This window comes from Nicotiana sylvestris, chromosome 2 (genome assembly GCF_000393655.2).
Source record: "Nicotiana sylvestris chromosome 2, ASM39365v2, whole genome shotgun sequence".
Lineage (NCBI taxonomy): Eukaryota > Viridiplantae > Streptophyta > Magnoliopsida > Solanales > Solanaceae > Nicotiana > Nicotiana sylvestris.
In genome coordinates this window covers 75,750,722-75,769,075 of record NC_091058.1, presented here as the reverse complement: position 1 = coordinate 75,769,075, position 18,354 = coordinate 75,750,722, and positions in this window count along the sequence as shown.

Genomic DNA, 18,354 nt, shown 5'->3' with positions numbered 1-18,354 from the left:
ATTACTTCACCGAGGTTAGGCTAGACACTTACCAGCACATGGGGTCGGTTGTGCTGATACTACACTCTGCACTGTGTGCAGATCCAGGAGAAGCTTTCGGACAGTAGTTGGAGTGCTTCCTTCAGTCCACCCGGAGATCCAAGGTAGACTGTAGGCGTCCGCAGGCTCTGGCGTCTCCCTCTATCTCTACTTCCTGTTTCATTCTCTCTTATTCGGAAACAACGTACTGTTATTTCTTCAGACCTAGTATGTAGAAATCTTAGATAGTCTATGACACTGTGACACCAGGTTTTGGGTATTTTGAGGTTTTAAAAGTCGTAATAGACGTAGACTTAAGATATTTAATTGTTGACTTCCGCTAAATTATTTAAAGTTCCGTTGTTATCATGTTATCGCTTTGTGTTTGTTAAAATGAAACAATATGGAATCGTAGCAAGTAGTCAAGGTTTGGCTTGCCTAACTCTCATTTGTAGGTGCCATCACGACCCCTAAATTTGAGAAATCCGGGTCGTGACACTAATCTGCCCATTTGACGCCCCTATTCACATGCATAGAATTTTTAAAAGCGAAAATAAAAAGGGAAAGCATACATCATTGTAACTAATAGCTGTTGTTCTTAGGATATTTATATCAAATTTGGATGTCTGATATAACGTCTTTTATCTTATAATCAATCATTGCACTAAAATGATTGGAGCTGAATTATGTGTTTAAATTGATGGTGAACCTTTTGGCGTTTTGGGACTCGATTACGACTACCACTTCTGTGATAGTAGCACGGCGAGTATGAGAACCAGATTACCACAATGTGGCTCCATTTTTATGCAAATGAATTTGCAGATTTAACCAAATCACAGGGTAATAAAAATGAAATAATCCAATACTTTAAAGACGAGCCTGTTTGGACATAGGATTTTTTCGCTATTTTTTGAAATCAGTGTTTCGCCATAAAAGTTTCAATTTTCACCTGAAAATGAATTTTGGAATTGTTCGAAAATTTGAAAAACTCAAAGAAATCGTTTTTTAAAATTTTCACTCGGATCACTCACAAAAATTAAAAAACAACCCAAAATTATATTCATGTCCAAACACAACTCTAATTTTCAAATACCATTTTCACTCGGAAAAAAATTTCACTTTTATTTATTTATTTTATTTTATAATTTTTATGTCCAACGCCCACTTGCATCGTTAACAAATTTGTAACCAATTTACCTTAAATACCTCAAGCAGCTAAAAGTACTTTAAAAATTGTGGAGCCCACGACTTTGAACAATGATTAAGGAGAGGTCTGTGTCACCTTGACTTTATGATCCAATTATCTAGTTGTTAGCTTAAAGGACCATGTCGCCACATGGTCAAGTTGTGTGCATGTTAGTGAAATTGTTGCAATTACGGGCTAGAAATGAACCTCGGGCCTAATTCAAAATTTAACTCACGAGCAGGGGCGGTCAAAGGATAAAGCTACTAAAGTGGGGCTTTAAGCCTCACAATTTTAGGGGTCCCAATTTTTATTTTTAATTCCTATTCAATGTTCGGTATTTGATTTAAAATTTTAACTAATTCGAATTCGTACCACATAAAATTCATTAAAGTAAAAACTACTCTTCAGAAAAAAAAAATATCACTCCCAAGACTCGAACTAAATATCTCCGGTTAAGGAAGGAAAGATCATATCCATCCCACTACAGCTCTTTCTGTGAGGCCCAAATTTTGTTTTTAGAAATATTAAGTATTTTAAAGTAGAAAAGTAAAATATTTTATATAAAGAAAAGATTACATTTATCATTAGAAAATTAGTACCATACACTTTAAACTTTATTTTTCTTAGGTTTTCATCATTGTAATAAGTATATTAAAACATCAAAAAATTATTCTGATATAAAGTTATCAATTTTTTGAATCGGGTTCTAGTACTTAAGATTAATAATGTTACAAGAGAGATTAAATGGTTTATGCAATATAAGTATTATTAAAATTTATTCTGAAAAAGTTAGAAAATTTACTTCAAATAAAAATATATAGATTTTTTTAAAAAATAAAGCCTTCCATTAAAATTTGACTTTATGCTACCAAACTTATTGAGCTGCCTCTGCTCACGAGATAAAGATTGCTCCAGACTATTCATTACCCTCATCTAATATGGGACACTCTAATACCTCTTACATGCTTAGTTAACACATGGATATATATATATATATATATATATATATATATATATATATATATATATATATATATATATATATATATATATTGCAATGGGAACAAAGTAATATAAGGTCCCTACCTTCAACCTACGTGGGCTACTCTAACGCATACCGCATGTTTAGAACTACTAGATATTTGTAGTAGAGACAATGTGTGTAATATTTGAAATGTGGATAATATAGCATGGGACCCAAAAAAAAAATAGGTACTATCTTAAGAAAATGGATCTAGTGCCTAAATTAGTTTCAAAAGTTAGTTAATCATGGGTGAAAATTGACTAAAACATATAAGGACCTTCTTTGAAATTGTTACTATTTTATCTTTTTTTCCTTTTTTATTCTTTCAAATATATTTGACGGATTTCACTTTTTAGTTGTAACTGTTGGGATATACTATTAACCATGCAGTTTAGACATATTATTTTATTTTATTCTTTATGAAATAATTATTTATTTAATTTATTCAATTCAATAAAGTACTATTTTAAATAGATCATTTGTTACATGTGTGTCCTTAGTTATATAGTAGACAATTTAGTGTATGGAGACTTAGCTCATGCACATAAGATTAAATTGCCGGTTCTCATAATTAATAATCCATGTTCGCAATCAAAGATATTATTGGACAAAATATCTTGATGATTGTAGCACAAGATTGTAGTACAATTTGCCTTGATTATGTGAGTGATTTTATTCCGACTTCTTGTGCTAGTATACTTAGTGTATATTGAACGGACAAAGTAGAGAAAAGATGTTTTTGTACTGAATATATATATGAAATATTTTCTCTAAATTCATTAAATGAGCTTATACTCCTAATCTTGATATAAAAATTATGATCAATGTGATTTGTTTATTAGTTTGATTTATCAAAAGATACAACTCTATTTAGAGTTAGTGTATGCCTAATAGATTGGACAATAACGAATAGTATTTGATAAATGATAATTAGTTGATAGAATCCATGACTCGATTTTTGTCATGACCTCGGTTCGCCCTCCGTGAACCATCATGACGGCACCTAGTCTCTACGACTAGGTAAGCCTAAATTGCGGAAGATAAACCAAATTTGCGGAAGAAAACAATTTAAAACAGAAATAGAGTAAATAAACAGTGTTTGAAAGTGTCACGACCTGAATTTTCCACCATCGAGAGCCGTGATGGCGCCTACTGGTGAAAGCTAGGCAAGCCAAATTATTCTAATTACTTAACCTTTTTCAGTTTTAAACCATATCAGTGATGGGTAGATATCATGCAAATAGCGAAAATAATTAAGCGGAAGACAAAATCTGATAATTAATCTTAATACAAACTGCGGAAATCTAAATACAACTATACGCAGAATTTGGTGTCACAGCTTTACAAACGGTCTAAGAATACTACATACAAAGTCTGAAATATAAAATACACACTGTTTCTGAAATGAATAGAGGAAAATGGATAAAGAAAAGATAGGAGGTGACGTCAACGCCCGCGGACGCCTGCAATACCACCTCGAGTCGCCTATTGGACTGAAGGCAGCAACCTCACTGCGGTCCGAAGTCTACAATACTGGGATCTGCACAAAAGAGTGCAGAGTATAGTATTAGTACAACCGACTCCATGTGCTGGTAAGTGTCTAGCCTAACCTCAGCGAAGTAGTGACGAGGCTAGGACTAGACTACCAAATAAACATGTGCAGTTATATCATAAATAGCAGAAATAGAAGCAGATAATTGCAATTAAAATTGAAAAGGGGAAACATGCTGCGGGGAGTAACAAATAACAACAAAATATCAAGATGAATATAAAGAAATCTAAATCCAATTACTAACAAGGATAGAGAAAACAAATACAGAGTTCACTTTCATTTCACATCTTGTTGCAGGCATGCAACCCGATCCCATTTCATGTATCTCGTTACAGGCGTGCAACCCGATCCCATTTCATATATCTTGTTGCAGGCGTGCAACCTGCTCCCATTTCTCATATCTCGTTGCAGGCATGCAACCTGCTCCTATTTCACATATCTCGTTGCAGGCATGCAACCCGCTCCTATTTCACATATCTCGTTGCAGGCGTGCAACCCGCTCTCATTTCACATATCTTGTTGCAGGCGTGTAACCCGCTCCCATTTCATATATTTCTGTGGCGGCGTGCCACCCGATCCCATTTATAAATCAACAACAATCACGAAAGAATCCCGACAAGGGAACAATTATATTTCAACAACATCCTGGCAAAAGAACAATGATATCAAGACAAACATCCCAGAAAGGGAACAATAATATAATAATAACATCTCGGTAAGGGAACAATAATGATAATAACGTCTCGGCAAGGGAACAATAATGATAATAACATGTGAAGCGCAATAAACCATAACGGAGCCATAACAATTACAATACAAGACTCACGGGCATGCTTGACACCGATGTATAGATACTCGTCATCATGCTTATACGTCGTATTCCACAATTAACACGTAGCAAATAAGACACGACTCCTAATCCCTCAAGCTAAGGTTAGACCAAACACTTACCTCGATGCCACAAACACAATTCAAGCCTCTACTATCGCTTTGCCTCTTGATTCCACCACCAATTCGCTCGTATCTAATCACAAGTTACTTAATTATATCAATAAATGCTAAATGAATCAATCCTAATGCATGAAAATGAGTTTTCTAAAGTTTTTCTCAAAAAGTCAAAAATCGCCCCCAGGCCCACATGGTCAAAACCCGAGGTTCGAACCAAAACCCGATTACCTATTCCCTCACAAACCCAAATATATAATTTGTTTTGAAATCGAACCTCAAATCGAGGTCTAAATCCCCAATTTTTGAAAAACCTTGGTTCTACCCAAAACACTCAATTTCTCCCATGAAAATCATTGAAATGAAGTGAAAAGTTGTTAAAGATTGAAGGAAACGAGTTAAAATTGAATTACAATCGATTTGGAAGAAAAAATGCCTTTGAAAAATCGTCCTGGGGAGTTTATGTTTTGAGAAGATGTGAAAAATAGTTGAAAATGCGTCTAAGTTATGAACTTACAGGTTGTAGGTATCGCAATTGCGATCAGGGTTCGCAATTGCGAACCCAGGCTTTGCTAAGCTCGCATTTGCAAAGGGACCTTCGCATTTGCAATAAATTTGTCACATTTGCGACCCAAGGCAGCCCAGGCCATTTCTCGCATTGGCGAGCCCGCATTTGCGAGCCAGGCTTCGCAATTGCGAAGCCTGCAGGCCTTAAGCATACCAGATAAAATCTGCAACATCCTAAGTCCAAATTTCAATCCGTGGCCTATCCAAAACTCACCCGAGCTCTCGGGGCTCCAAACCAACCATGCACACCAACCTAAAAACATCATATGGACTTGCTCGTGCATTCAAATCACTCAAATAACATCAACAACTATGAATTTAGCATCAAAATCATGAAATTTCTCAAGAACTTCAAATTTTCCATTTTTCTCAAAAACGATCCGATTCACGTCCTTTCAAGTCCTTTTCTTACCAAACTTCACAGACTTATCTTAAATTACATATAAGACCTGTACCGGGCGCTAGAACTAAAATACAGGCCCGATACCATCAAATTTTAAACACTTTTCATTTTCAAAACTCATAAATAATTTCAAAAAATAATTTTCTTTAAAAAATTTAATTCTCGGGCTTGGGACCTCAGAATTCGATTCCGGGCATACGCCCAAGTCCTATATTTATGGACCCTCTAGGGCTGTCAAATCACGGGTCTGGGTCCGTTTACCCAAAATGTTGACCGAAGTTAACTTAAATACATTTTACAGTCAAAATATATCATTTTTCATAGATTTTCACATAATGACTTTTCGGATATGTGTTTGGGCTATGCACGCAAATCGAGGTGATGCCAAAAGAGGTTTTTAAGGCCTCGAAATGCAGAATTCATTTTAAAACAAGTGATAACCTTTCGGGTCATCACATTCTCCACTTCTAAAATAACCGTTCATCCTCGAACGGACATAAGAAGGAAGTACCTGAGTCGGGTAAAAGATGGGGATAACGGCTCCGCATATCGGACTCGGACTCCCAGGTCGATGCCTCAGCAGGCTGACCTCTCTACTGAACACGAACAGAAGGAAAACTCTTTGATCTCAACTGACGAACTTGCCGGTCTAGAATAGCTACCGGCTCCTCCTCGTAAGACAAGTCCTTGTCCAACTGGACAGTGCTGAAATCTAACACGTGGGATGGATCGCCGTGATATTTTTAGAAGCATGGACACATGAAACACTGGATGCACGGCTGATAAGCTCGGCGGCAGCATAAGTCTGTAAGCCACCTCTCCCACTCGATCAAGAATCTCAAACGGGCCAATAAACCTAGGGCTAAGCTTTCCCTTCTTCCCAAATCTCATCACGCCTTTCATAGGCGACACTCGAAGCAATACCCACTCACCGAACATGAAAGCCAAATCTCGAACCTTGCGGTCGGCATAACTCTTTTGCCTGGACTGAGCTGTGCATAGCCTATCCTGAATAATCCTGACCTTGTCTAAGACATCCTGAACTAGATCCGTACCCAACAACCGAGCCTCTCCCGGCTTAAACCACCTAACTGGCAACCGACACTGCCTACCATACAAAGCCTCAAAAGGAGCCATCTTGATACTCGACTGGTAGCTGTTGTTGTAGGAAAACTCTGCTAAAGGCAAAAACTGATCCCACGAGCCTCCAAAGTCAATGACACAAGCTCGGAGCATATCCTCCAAAATTTGAATGGTCCGCTCGGACTGACCGTCCATCTGAGGATGAAACGTTGTGCTCAACTCAACCCGTGTGCCCAATTCTCACTGAACTTCTCTCAAGAAATGGGAGGTAAACTGCGTACCTCGATCCAAAATGATAGACTCGGGAACACCATGAAGACGAACAATCTCTCGAATATAGATCTCAGCTAACCTCTCGGAAGAATAGGAGACTGCCAAAAGAATAAAATGTGCTGAATTGGTCAGCCTATCAACAATAACCCACACTGCGTCGAACTTTCTCTGAGTCCATGGGAGTCAAACAATGAAGTCCATAGTGATCCGCTCCTACTTCCACTCAGGAAGCTCAATCCTCTGAAACAAACCACCAGGCCTATGATGCTCGTACTTAACCCGTTGACAGTTCAAACACCGAGCCACATATACAACAATGTCCTTCTTCATTCTTCTCCACCAATAATGCTGCCGCAAATATTGATACATCATCGCAGCGCCCGGATGAATTGAGTACCGGGAACTATGGGCCTCCCATAAAATCAACTCTCAAAGCCCATCCACATTAGGCACACAAATTTGACCCTGCAATCTCAAACTCCATTATCACCTAAAGTAACCTGCTTGGCACCTTCGTGCGGCACCGTCTCTCTAAGGGCACATAAATGGGGATCATCATACTGCCGATCATGGATGCGCTCCAATAAGGAAGAACGAGCGATTGTGCAAGCTAACACATGGCTGGGCTTAGAAATATCCAACCTCACGAACTGATTGGCTAAATCCTGAACATCCAAAGCAAGCGGTCTCTCACCGATCGGAATATAAGTAAGACTGCCCATACTGGCTAACTTCCTAATCAAAGCATCGGCCACCACATTACCCTTTCCCGGATGATATAAGATGGTGATATCATAGTCCTTTAATAGCTCCAACCACCTTCTCTGCCTCAAATTTAGCTCCTTCTGCTAGAACAAATACTGCAGACTCTTATGATCCGTGAACACCTCACATGCAACGCCATACAGATAATGCCTCCAAATCTTTAACGCGTGAACAATGGCTGCCAACTCCAAATCATAAACCAAATAGTTTTTCTCATGAATCTTCAACTGCCGTGAAGCATAGACTATGAACTTGCCATCCTGCATCAACACCGCACTAAGTCCAATACGAGATGCATCACATTAAAATGTATAAGGCCTTGAACCTGTGGGCAAAACCAACACCGGTGTTGTAGTCAGAGCTGTCTTGAGCTTTTGAAAGCTCTCCTCACACTCGTCCGACCATCTGAACTGGGAACCCTTTTGGGTCAACCTAGTCATTCGGGTTGCGATAGATGAAAACCCCTCCACAAATCGACAATATTAGCCTACCAATCCCAAGAAACTTCGGATCTCCGTAGCTGATGCTGGTCTAGGTCAGTTCTTGACTACCTCAATCTTCTTTGAATCAACCTGAATACCCTCTGCGGATACAATATGACCCAGGAATGCAACTGAACTCAACCAGAACTCACACTTTGAAAACTTAGCATACAATTGACTATCCTTCAGAGTCTAAAAAACCACTCTAAGATGTTGCTCGTGCTCCTCCCGGCTACGGGAATAGATCAAAATATCATCAATGAAGACTATCATGAACAAATCCAAGTAAGGTCTGGACACTCGGTTCATCAAATCCATAAAAGCTGCTGGGGCATTTGTCAACCCGAATGACATCACCAAAAACTCATAATGCCCGTACCGAGTGCGGAAAGCTGTCTTAGAGACATCAGATGCCCTAATCCTCAACTGTTGGTAGCCAGATCTCAAGTCAATCTTCGAGAATACCTTGGCACCCTAAAGCTGATCAAAAAAATCATCAATCCTCAGTAATGGATACTTATTCTTGATTGTAACCTTGTTCAATTGCCGGTAATCAATACATATTCTATCGATCCATCCTTCTTCTTAACAAACAACATTGGCGCACCCCAAGGTGAAACACTGGTCTAATGAAACCCTTCTCAAGCAAGTCTTGCAACTATTCCTTCAACCTTTTCAACTCCGGTGAGGCCATACGATACGATGGGATAGAAATGGGCTAAGTACCCAGAGCCAAATCAATGCAAAAGTCAATATCCCTGTCGGGTGGCATACCTGGCAGGTCTGAAGGAAACACCTCAGGGAACTCATGAACAACCAACACAGAATCAATAGGAGGAACCTCGGCACTAGAATCACGAACATATGCCAAATAGGCCAAACATCCTTTCTCGACCATATGTCGAGCCTTCACATAAGAGATGACACTACGGGTAGAATGACCAGGAGTCCCTCTCCACTCTAAATGAGGTAAACCCGGCAAGGCTAAGGTCACAATATTAGCATGACAGTCCAAGATAGCGTGATAAGGTGATAACCAGTCCATCCCTAATATGACATCAAAATCAACCATGTCTAGAAGAAGCAAATCTATACGAGTCTCAAGACTTCCAATCAAAACTACACATGAATGATGGACTCGATCTACCACAATAGAATCACTCACCGGTGTAGACACATAAATAGGAGCACTCAAAGAATCACTAGGCATGACCAGATACGGTGCAAAATAAGATGACACATAAGAGTACGTAGATCCCGGATCAAATAAAACTGAAGCATCTCTGCTACAAACCAGAATAGTACCTATGATAACTGTATCGGAAGCCTCAGCCTCGGGCCTGACTGGAAGAGCATAACATCGGGGCTGGCCACACCACCCTGAACTGCATCTCTAGGACGACCTGCTGCTGGCTGGCCTCCACCTCTAGCGGCCCGAGCTCTACCTCTAATACCTCTACCTCCACCTTTAGCACCTTTACCCCCACCTCTAGTTGGCTGGGCGAGGTGTGGAACACCTGGTGCCTGAACCATAGCACGGAAACCCTTCTGTTAGAACTGCCCGGTGCTCAAGGGCAATGTCTAGCAATATGCCTAGTGTTGCTACAAGTAAAACAAGCCCTCGGCTGTTGGGGCTGACGACCCTGGAACTCTAAAGCAGCGATGCATTGATAAGAGCTGGTGGTGCACTGTAGGTCTATTGATCAGAATATTGCATATGAGAACCGCGACCACCTGAAGCACCGTGAGAAACCTGAAGTGCTGACTGAAAAGGCCTAGTAGGATGGCCTCTACCATATGAAGCTCTGCCTCTAGATGAGGTACAATCGAATCAGCCGGAATGGCGAGGCCTCTTGTCAGACCCCTAACCACCTCCATGCGATAGAATCATCTCAACTCTCCTGGCCACATTGGCTGCCTCCTGGAAAGAAATCTCACTCCTGTCTCCTTGGCTATCTGAAGCCGAATAGGCTGGATAAGTCCCTCAATGAACCTCCACACCCTCTCTCTCTCTCGGTGGGAAGTATGATAAGAGCATAACGAGCCAAGTTGATGAATCTGGTCTCATACTGAGTAACAGCCATAGAACCCTGTTAGAGATGCTCAAACTGCCTCCGATAGATCTCTCTCTGAGTAATAGGGAGAAACTTCTCCAGAAATAGTTGAGTAAACTGCTCCCAAGTCAAAGCTGGTGATCCGGCTGGTCTAGCCAAGCAATAATCTCTCCACCAAGTCTTGGCTGATCCAGACAAGCGAAAAGTAGCAAAATCGACCCCATTGGTCTCTACTATCCCCATGTTCCTGAGAACCTCATGACAGCTATCTAGATAATCCTGGGGATCCTCAGAAGATGCACCGCTGAAAGTAGTAGTGAAGAGCTTGGTGATCTGTCCAATCTCCACAAAGCATCGGCAGACATAGCTGCTCCATCACCAGTCTGAGCTACCACACTCGGCTGAACTACTCCAACTAGCTGAGCTCTGCCCCTACCTCAGCCTCTAGCACGGCCTCACCCTCGCCCTCTTCCCCTCGTGGGAGCTACTGCTGGGGGCTCGGGCTGCTGGTTAGTGGATAAGGAAGCGCGTGTTCTCACCATCCGCGAAAGAACAGAGTAGAAATTTGATTAGCTTTGAGAAACCAAACCGCACGACAGAAAAGAATAAATGGGAGGTTTTTCCTAACTCTGTAGCCTCTGGGGGATAAATATAGTGTCTCCGTATGGATCCCTCAGACTCTACTAAGCTTGTCTGTGAACTTTGAGACCCATATAACCTAGAGCTCTGATACCAACTTGTCACGACCCGGATTTTCCACCCTCGAGAGCCGTGATGGCGCCTTCTGGTGAAAGCTAGGCAAGCCAATCTATTCTAATTACTTAACCTTTTCCATTTTTAAACCATTATCAGTGATGAGTAAATATCAAGAATAATTAAGTGGAGGACAAAATCTGATAATTAATCTTAATACAAACTGCAGAAGTCTAAATACAACTCTACCCAGGATTTGGTGTCACAGCTTCACAGATGGTCTAAGAATACTACATACAAAGTCTGAAAGATAAAATACACACTGTTTTGAAATGAGTAAAGGAAACAGGATAAAGGAAAGATAGGAGGTGACGCCAAGGCCCGCGGACGCCTGCAAGACCACCTCGGGTCGCCTGTTAGACTGAAGGCGGCAAACTCACTACGGTCCGAAGTCTACAACACTGGGATCTGCACAAAAGAGTGCAGAGTGTAGTATCAGCACAACCGACCCCATGTGCTGGTAAGTGCTAGCCTAACCTCGACGAAGTAGTGATGCCATTTCATATATAGCGGAAATAGAAGCATATAATTGCAATTAAAATTGGGCAGGGGAAACATGTTGCGGGGAGTAACAAAATATCAACAGGAATATAAAGAAATCTAAATCCAATTACTAACAAGGATAGGGAAAACAAATACAGAGTTCACTTTCATTTCACATTTCGTTGCAGGTGTGCAACCCGATCCCATTTTATGTATCTCGTTGCAGGCGTGCAACCTGATCCCATTTCATATATCTTGTTGCAGGCGTGCAACCCGCTCCCATTTCATATATCTCATTGCAGGCGTGCAAGTCGCTCCCATTCACATATATCGTTACAGGCGTGCAACTGGATCCCATTTCATATATCTCATTGCACGCGTGCAACCCGCTCCCATTTCACATATCTTGTTGCAGGCATGCAACCAGCTCCCATTTCATATATTTCCGCGGTTGCGTGCCACCCGATCCCATTTACAAATCAACAACAATCACGAAAGAATCCCGACAAGGGAACAATTATATTTCAACAACATCCCGGTAAGGGAAAAATAATATCAAGACAAACATCCCGGAAAGGGAACAATAATATAACAATAACATCCCGGCAAGGGAATAATCATGATAATAACGTCTCACAAGGGAACAATAATGATAATAACATGTGAAGCTCAATAAACCACAACAAAGTCATAACAATTACAATACAAGACTCATGGGCAAGCTTGACACTGACGTATAGATACTCGTCACCATGCCTATACGTCATACTCCATAATTAACACATAGCAAATAAGACACGACTCTTAATCCCTCAAGCTAAGGTTAGACCAAACACTTATCTCGATGCCACAAACATAATTCAAGCCTCTATTATCGCTTTACCTCTTGATTCCACCACCAATTCGCTCGTATCTAGCCACAAGTTATTTAATTACATTAATAAATGCTAAATGAATCAATCCTAATGCATGAAAATGAGTTTTCTAAAGTTTTTTCCAAAAAGTCAAAAATTGCCCCCGAGACCACATGGTCAAAACCTGAGGTTCAAACCAAAACCCGATTACCCATTCCCGCACAAACCCAAATATATAATTTGTTTTGAAATCGGACCTCAAATCAAGGTCGAAATCCCCAATTTTTGAAAAACCTAGGTTCTACCCAAAACACCCAATTTCTCCCATGAAAATCATTGATTTTGAGTTGAAATCTAGTGAAAAGTTGTTAAAGATTGAAGGAAACGAGTTAAAATTGACTTACAATCGATTTGGAAGAAAAGTTGCCTTTGAAAAATCACCCTAGGGAGTTTATGTTTTGAGAAGATCTGAAAAATGGTTTATAATGCGTCTAAGTTATGAACTTACAGGTTGCAGCTATCGCAATTGCGATCAGGGTTCGCAATTGCGACCCCAGGCTCTGCTAAGCTCGCATTTGCGAATTCGCTTTTGCGATAAATTTGTCGCATTTGCGACCCAAGGCAGCCCAGGCCATTTCTCACATTTGCGACTCATTGCTCGCATTTGCGAGCCAGGCTTTGCGAAGCCTGCAGGCCTGAAGCATACCAGATAAAATCTGCAACATCCTAAGTCCAAATTCCAATCCGTGGCCGATCCAAAACTCACCCGAGCCCTCGGGGCTCCAAACCAACCATGCACACCAACCTAAAAATATCATACGGACTTGTTCGTGTATTCAAATCACTCAAATAACATCAACAACTATGAATTTAGCATCAAAATCATGAAATCTCTCAAGAACTTCAAATTTTCCATTTTTCTCAAAATCGATCCGATTCACGTCGTTTCAAGTCCGTTTCTTACCAAACTTCATAGACTTATCTTAAATCATATATAAGACATGTACCGGGCGCCGAAACCAAAATACGGTCCCGATACCATCAAATTTTAAACACTTTTCATTTCCAAAACTCATAAACAATTTCAGAAAATAATTTTCTTTAAAAAATCATTTCTCGGGCTTGGGACCTCAGAATTTGATTCCGGGCATATGCTCAAGTCCCAGATTTTCCTACGGACCCACCAGGACCGTCAAATCACGGGTCCGGGTCCATTTACCCAAAATATTGACCGAAATCAACTTAAATCCATTTTACAATCAAAATTCTTCATTTTTCATAAATTTTCACATAATGGCTTTCCGGATACGCGCTCGGACTGTGCACGCAAAATGAGGTGATGCCGAAAGAGGTTTTAAGGCCTCAGAACACAAAATTCATTTTAAAACAAGTGATGACCTGCAAAAAGTGCCGCTCATCATACACAATATTAACTCTTAAAACCGATACATTTTCCCAAAACCCGGAAACCCATGAATCCACAAGCCTTGGAATGTCTACCAATGTCTAACCCCAGAATATCTAACAAGGAAAAGAAATACAGAAGGGCTAATACAATAGGGAGAGTAGAAAGGGACTCCTCGGTATGCAGACGCGACAGATATACCTCGAAGTCGCTGGAACAGTCGCCGCGCCTCAAGAGTGATAGGACTGAGTCAAGGTACCTGGTTCTGCACATGAAAAACATGCACAGAAGGTGCATGAGTATACCACAACAGTACTTAGTTAGTGCCTAACCTCGGTCGGGTAGTGCCTAGGAAGGTCAGGGCCCTACTGAGGTGAAATAAAATAGAAAGTTCGATAGTGTAGAATAAGACAGTATAATTAAGTGCAACAGTAAGAAATAACATAGGATAGAAAGAACAACAACAACTAGAACAGAGACAAGATAATCACGGAAAGGAAATACAACTCAACATAGAGGTAACAATCAGGGTACCTTCCAGGATACCGTCCTGTAGTCCCAATTACATCTATCTAGTGGATCTCCCGGGATCCCGTCCCGTAGTCCAACTATCAATGCGTGGGGATCTACCGGAATCCCGATCCGTAGTCCCAAATATAAATACCTAGTACTGGGGGAATCTATCGGGTGCAGTCCTGTAGTTCCATATAACTGTGCAGGGGGATCTACCGGAATCCCACATCCGTAGTCCCAAATAAACAGACAAGGGGGATCTACCAGAATCCCACATCCGTAGTCCCAATGTAAATACACAGCAGCAACAGGAAAATATTTAGCAAATATCAATTTCATATTAAGGTAAAAAAGTAATTCTAGTCTAGCATACTGCACAGAATTCAGGTAAAACAGTTTGAACAAATAAAGCAATTAAATCACTTAGATATGTTTTCCTACGCTAAAAATAGGCTTAAAGTGCAAGTAATATAATAGGGAAAGAGACATACTAGTAATTACTTAAGGGAAATCGGATTTTCAACAATTAGCACAAGCACGCACTCGTCACCTCACGTACAAGGCATTTCAATTAATAGTAATACAAAATCCTAAGGGGAAGGTCCCCCACACAAGGTTAGGCAAGCCACTTACCTCGAATCGGCTCAAAATCAACTCGAAACCACGTTCTTGCCACGAGTACTCGACTCCAAATGGCCCAAATCTATTCAATTCAATTGCATAATGTAAATAACACTTCAACTAACTCATTCTACAATTAAATTCTAAGCTAATAGGTGAAATTAGGTAAAATGACCAAAATGCCCCTCGGGCCCACGTCTCGGAATCGGGTGAAAATTATATTTTCAGAATCCTCACACTCTCACGAGTTCATGCATACCAAAATTATCCAAATCTAAGGTCAAATTCCCTATCAAAATTCGAATTCTAGGTCTAAGAACTTTCTTCCAACTTTTCCCCAATTTTCATCTCCAATCCAAAATTAAATGATGAAACTAGCTATAGATTGATAGAATATAACTAGAAAGGGTTAAAGAATTGTTACCCAATGATTTCCTCTTCAACTTCCTCCCAAAATCGCCCTCTCCGGAGCTCCAATTTGATTTTTCCAAGTTTTGAACCAAAGCCTCGAAATTTTATATTTCTGCCTAGCGATTACTGCATATGCGGTCAAGGGAGCGCACATGCGGTCTCGTACCTGCGGAAGAATGCATCGCATGTACGAAAAGTCACTTAACTTGTTGGGTCCGCATCTGCGGTCGCTTGGCCGCATCTGCGGCACCGCATTTGCAAAAATCCAGCCGCACATGCGGATCCTGGAGCTTGGGCCAAATTTCGTTCCTACGACCACATAGCCGCTTTTGTGGCAACACACGTGTGGTCCCACACTCGCAGGTGCGGTTATGACAGGTTCAACAAATTCCAAATTCTTTGTAAGTCCAATTCCACTTCCGTTAAGCACCCAAAACTCACCCGAGGCCCCCGGGACCTCAACCAAATAAACCAACCAGTCCTAAAACATCAAACGAACTTATTCCAACCCTCGAATCACATCAGACAACGCTAAAACCACAAATCACTCTTCAATCCAAGCCTAGGGATTTTCAAAACTTCCAAATTACGCTTTCGATCAAAAAGTCTATCAAACCTCGTCCGAATGACCTGAAATTTTGCACACACATCACATTTAACCCTATGGAGCTACTCCGACTTCCGGAATTCCATTTAGACCCTTAGATCAAAATCTCACTATCGAACCAGAAACTTCAAAATTTTGACTTTCGGCATTTAAAGCCTAAATTAGCTATGGACCTCCAAAACACAATCTGATCACGCCCCTAAGCCCGAAATCACCCAACAGAGCTAACGGAACCATCGGAATACCATTCCGAGGCCATCCTCACACTGTCCTGACTATAGTCCAATTCCAACACTTAAGCTCTCATTTAGGGACTAAGTGTCCCAAAACTCTCCGAAACTAAAAATCGAACATCCTGGCAAATCAAAACAGTAGACCGGCTAGGTCATCACATCCTCCCACACTTTAACATTCGTTCATCCTCGAACGAGCATAGAGACATACATGAAGTAGTGAAAAGATGAGGGTAACAGCTACGCATATCCTGCTCGGTCTCCCAGGTCGCCTCCTCGACCAGCTGACCCCGCCACTGAACCTTTACTGATGCGATGTTCCTTGACCTCAGATTTCTAACCCGCCTTCCCAATATTTCCACTAGATCCTTAACATAGGATAAATCCTTGTCCAACTGGACTAAACTAAAATCGAGCACGTGCAACGGATCATCATGATACCTCCGGAGCATCGAAACATAAAATACCGGATGAACTCCTGCTAAGCTGGGAGGTAAGGTAAGATCGTAAGTAACCTCCCCAACACGCCTCAATATCTCAAAAGGGCCAATAAACCTCGAACTCAACTTCCACTTCTTCCCAAATCTCATAATGCCCTTCATAGGCGAAACCCAAAACAGAACCCGCTCTCCGACCATATAGGAAACATCACAAACCTTTTTGTCCGCGTAACTCTTCTGTCTGGACTGGGCTGTACGGAGTTTATCCTGAATAACCTTAACCTTCTCCAAAGCATCCTGAACCAAGTTTGTGCCCAATAATCTGGCCTTACCCGGCTCAAACCAACCCATCGGGGATCGACACCGCCTACCATATAAAGCCTCATACGGCGCCATCTGAATGCCAGACTAATAGCTGTTGTTGTAAGCAAACTCCGCCAGTGGTAGGAACTGATCCCAAGACACTCCAAACTCAATCACACACGCACGGAGCATATCCTCAAGAATCTGAATAGTGCGTTCGGACTGTCCGTCCGTCTGAGGGTGAAATATTGTACTCAACTCCACCGAGAACCCAACTCATGTTGAACTGCCCTCCAGAACCGTGATGTGAACTGAGTACATCTATCTGAAATGATGGAAACTGGAATACCATGCAGACGAACAATCTCCAGGATATAAATCTCTGCCAGACGCTCCAAAGAATAGGTAGTACACACAGGAATGAAATGTGTGGACTTGGTCAGCCGATCCACAATCACCCAAATGGCATCGAACTTCCTCAAGGTCCGTGGGAGCCCAACTACAAAGTCCATGGTGATCCGCTCCCGCTTCCACTCTGGAATCTCTATTTGGTGAAGCAACCTACCGGTCTCTGGTGCTCATACTTCACCTGCTGACAGTTGAGGCACCGAGCTACAAATCCAACTATATCTTTCTTTATCTGCCTCCACCAATAGTATTGTCTCAAATCTTGATACATCTTCGCAGCACCTGGATGAATGGAATACCGCGAACTATGGGCCTCATCTAGAATCAACTCCCGAAGCCCATTAACATTGGGTACACATATCCGACCCTGCATCCTCAATACCCCGTCCTCACTAATAGTCACATCTTTGGCTTCACCGTGCTGAACCTTGTCCTTGAGGACAAGCAAATGAGAGTCATCATACTGACGCTCCCTAATATGATCAAATAAGGAAGACCGAGAAACCACGCAAGCTAGAACACGACTGGGCTCCGAAAGACCCAATCTCACAAACTGGCTGGCTAAGGCCTGAACATCCATCGCCATAGGCCTCTCCAATGCTGGTAAATAAGCCAAACTCCCCAAACTCTCTGCCCGGCGACTCAAAGCATCAGCCACCACATTGGCCTTGCTTGGGTGATACAAAATAGTGATATCATAGTCCTTCAGTAACTCCAACCACCTCTTTTGGCGCAAATTAAGATCCTTTTGCTTGAACAGATGTTGTAAGCTCCGATGATCAGTACAAATCTCACATGGCACACCATACAAATAATGGCGCCAGATCTTTAAGGCGTGAACAATGGCAGCAAGCTCTAGATCATGGACAAGGTAGTTCTTCTCATGCACCTTCAACTGTCTGGACGAGTAGGCAATCACACTACCGTCCTACATCAAAACCGCTCCAAGGCCAATCCTCAAGGCATCACAA